This window comes from Melanerpes formicivorus, unplaced genomic scaffold, assembly GCF_026170545.1.
Source record: "Melanerpes formicivorus ecotype bairdi unplaced genomic scaffold, bMelFor1.0.p_v2 SCAF_93, whole genome shotgun sequence".
Lineage (NCBI taxonomy): Eukaryota > Metazoa > Chordata > Aves > Piciformes > Picidae > Melanerpes > Melanerpes formicivorus.
Genome location: NW_027142445.1, coordinates 1,773,961 through 1,777,573, shown reverse-complemented (window position 1 = coordinate 1,777,573; position 3,613 = coordinate 1,773,961). Strand labels below are relative to the sequence as shown.

The following is a 3,613-nucleotide window of genomic DNA, read 5'->3' as shown; positions in this document are numbered from 1 at the left end:
CTCAAGATGATTTGCAGCAAAACTGCATTTTTCAGAGCACAGAGCAGTTCTGCTCAGACAGAGTAAAGCTTTACTGTGCCAGAACAGAAATGTCACTTCTCAAATCTACCTCAGCATTTTGGTTTGGCACAAGAGTAGGATTGTGATATCCTTTACCCATTTTCTGTGTTTCCTGCACACTAGATTACTCACAAACCTATTTCAGCACTTACAAACTAGACACATTTCAGAGAAAACTACCTGCATCTTCTGCTTGATCTCTGCACAAAACACAAGTAGCACCTAATGAAGGCACTGTGGTCGACCTTCAAGATAGCTTTGAGCAAGATGTACAGGGACATTTTGTTTGAGGAAAGGAATGAAATCCAGTCTGAAATAAAAGCTCCAACCACCTACAACACAGATGTAGGGGCCTCAGCATTAGCTTTTCTGCTCTACTGATGCTCTGCTTCTATCACAGTATCACAGTATAACTAAGGTTGGAAATGACCTCGAGGATCATCAAGTCCAACCTATCAACGCAGACCCCATGACTAGACCATGGCACCAAGTGCCACGTCCAATCCCCTCTTGAACACCTCCAGGGACGGTGACTCCACCACCTCCCTGGGCAGCACATCCAATGACGAATGACTCGCTCAGTGAAGAACTTCCTCCTCACCTCGAGTCTCAACCTCCCCTGGTGCAACTTGAGACTGTGTCCCCTTGTTCTGGTGCTGGTTGCCTGGGAGAAGAGACCAACCCCTTCCTGGCTACAATCACCTTTCAGGTAGTTGTAGAGGGCAATAAGGTCACCCCTGAGCCTCCTCTTCTCCAGGCTAAACAATCCCAGCTCCCTCAGCCTCTCCTCACAGGGCTGTGTTCAAGGCCTCTCACCAGCCTTGTTGCCCTTCTCTGGACACGTTCAAGTGTCTCGATGTCCTTCTTAAACTGAGGGGCCCAGAACTGGACACAGGACTCAAGGTGTGACCTAACCAAAGCAGAGTACAGGAGCACAATGACTTCCCTGCTCCTGCTGGCCACACTATTCCTAATGCAGGCCAGGATGCCATTGGCCCTCTTGGCCACCTGGGCACACTGCTGGCTCATATTCAGGCAGCTGTCGGTCAGTACCCCCAGGTCCCTCTCTGTTTACCTCTGTCACTTTTCCCTGAGCCTCTCAAACTTCATTGATTCCAACAAACTCTTTGTATCTGTCCCACCAGCTCTTGCATGTTGCAGACATTTTCTGAAGGGAGTTTTTTCCCAGAACAGTCCCAGCTTCTGTCAGATGATGAAAAAGAGCTGTGGCCACTTCTACTGCAGACTTGGCTTCAGGCCTCTTAGGTGCTGAGGAGCAGTAAGTCTGCACTATGTGTACATTCAGTTTTGGACTCCACTTTATCAAGGAATGGTGATACTGCAGACCACAGGACACTGAGGACATGCTTGACTTATATTTCATTGGCCCCATGTCTTGATAAAAGTGCACTGAATAAAAGTGCTGCAAGGATGAACAAGAAAAAGAAGTTCTTGAACCATGGCTGACCAATACTTAAACCAGCATGTGTACCGAAATGAGTACAATTCAAGAATGGTTAAACCATCACTAGTTTTTCACCATCACTTACCCAGACACCTTTCCACAATTTTCAACAGAGGGCAGTTCTGCCACAGATTCCTGCTTTCCTGTGGTTAGGAATTACTTCCACCAGGCTTCTTGTTTACTAATTCACTCGCTGCATGAATAGTGACCATGTGCAGATCCAGTACCAGCAAGAGTAGCTTCAGAGTAATTTAATGCTTCAGCACAGAAGCGATTGCCCTATGAAACTGTGCCTTGGGCATGCACAGTTGAGTTTGCTGTACCATGTCACAGGTACTAACAATTCTGCAAAAGAAAAGGAAAAAAGGCGGGGGGGGGGCAGAAAATATCTTGAAGTGAGAAGAAGCAGGGCTTGGTCATTCCTTTTATCATGCACTGAACAGGTATATGAAATGTTGATGAATGAAATGAGAAAAACATTAAGCACAAAGAGAAAACACAGCAGTGCTGAAACAAACAGAGAAAGTATTCTCAAGAGCTTGCCTACAAAACTGAAGTTTAAGAGCTACAAAACCAGAAAAACATCAGGTAGTGAACACACAGCTGGGGTGACATTTTAAAATGAGCTTCAAATTCCTGCTCTCACTTTTGCAAAAGCAGACTGCTAGTTATGGTTCACTGATCTGTGAAGAAGATCTTAACTTTCTGCTGAGGGTATTGCTCTAAAAAACTCAAGGAAAAGTAGCTAATAGGGGTTTGTATGAAGTTTGAGTGTGACTGTATCGGGTTTTGACTAATGCAATATAAAACCACAGACTATTAAGGAAGCTTGGTAGTTGCTGCAGAGATTAGAAAAGATAAATTAAAAGTTTTCCATGTTAAATTTAGGCAGCTAATGACATCAAATATGTGCAAATAAAGGCATCTCCACAGGAAAGGATTTTTCTTACCGGAAGACAGTTTAGCTGGTTGCTGATTCTGAATGCCACAAGTTCATTCCCTTTTAAGTGTTTCTAACAAACAGTAAGAACACAAAACACCAACATGAAAATCTCAATAGTTGTTTTCTATACACAATACTATGGTAGAGCAAACCACAAGAACACATAAATGAAACAAGTTTACTCTCCTCACAGCATCATTCACATATTTACTGTTACAACACTCACTCTACACTGCAGTCCATGTACTAAAACCTCAGCTGAACTTTGTCTGCAGGATTTCTCTCTCAGTTGCACTACCACGTGAAGAGTTTTACCAAGTATTCAGGCTACTGAGTCAGTAAGAGAAAAGTTGAGATTTTTGTATGAACAGACAGAATGCAAAGAAAGCAACCACAGTTTGAGCTAATAGGACCTAGGGCAGTTATGAAAGTTTCATCTAAGATAACAATCCTTGTCCACCTCTTACATCCTCTGGTATGAAGTAAGGTTTGTCTGTCTACAGTCGTTGACACAAATATTGGTTCAGAGTTTACACCCCTGTTGCTACCCACACTGGGAACTGCTGGCAAGCCTTGCTTTTAAGGGTCCTGTCTTACTTCGCAGCCTTTTTGTCACTGCCAAAACGTAAAACCTGAGTTTGCGACACGCCACCACACTCCACAGCTACACTTCTCATGCCTCAGGGGGTCAAAGTCTGTCTGTCCCACACGACCAGCCCCTTCCCTCTCGCCACACGCAGGGCTACGAGCCCACGCTCCCAGCACCCTGTGGGCAGCACGACGAGAGCGCCATCGCCTCTGGCAGCCACGCTAAGGCGCGTGCGGCAGCAGCACGGTCTCGCCTCAGCCAGAGCAAGGGACGGGTGGGGAAGAGCGGCCTGCCGCGGGGGGCTCCCCGCTACAGCCCCCGCCTAGGCCGCGCCCGCCGCCGCCGCCAGCGTCATGTACAGCCCGGAGCTCTGTGCGCGGCGGAGACCGGGCAAGGGCGGCCCGAGCCGCTGTGCCCCACGGGGCGGCTGTCCCCGAGGAGCCCCCCGAGGCTACCAGTCTCCGCCACGGTCACCCAGCCCGAGCAACACTTCCTACGTGCCCGGGGCCCGGCCCGGCGCCTGAGGCACACGCCACAGCGGAAGCACTGCTAATCA

The 3,613-nt window shown here is 47.7% G+C and overlaps 1 long non-coding RNA gene across 1 annotated transcript; it reads right to left on the bottom strand.

Moving 5' to 3' along the window:
• Positions 1-1,119: 1,119 nt before the first annotated feature.
• LOC137455212 (uncharacterized) lies at positions 1,120-2,562 on the bottom strand. Its single transcript, XR_010990802.1, has 3 exons — positions 2,476-2,562; positions 1,611-1,870; positions 1,120-1,483 (listed from the first exon to the last, which is right to left on the bottom strand). It is a non-coding gene; the product is annotated as an uncharacterized lncRNA (long non-coding RNA).
• Positions 2,563-3,613: the final 1,051 nt, after the last annotated feature.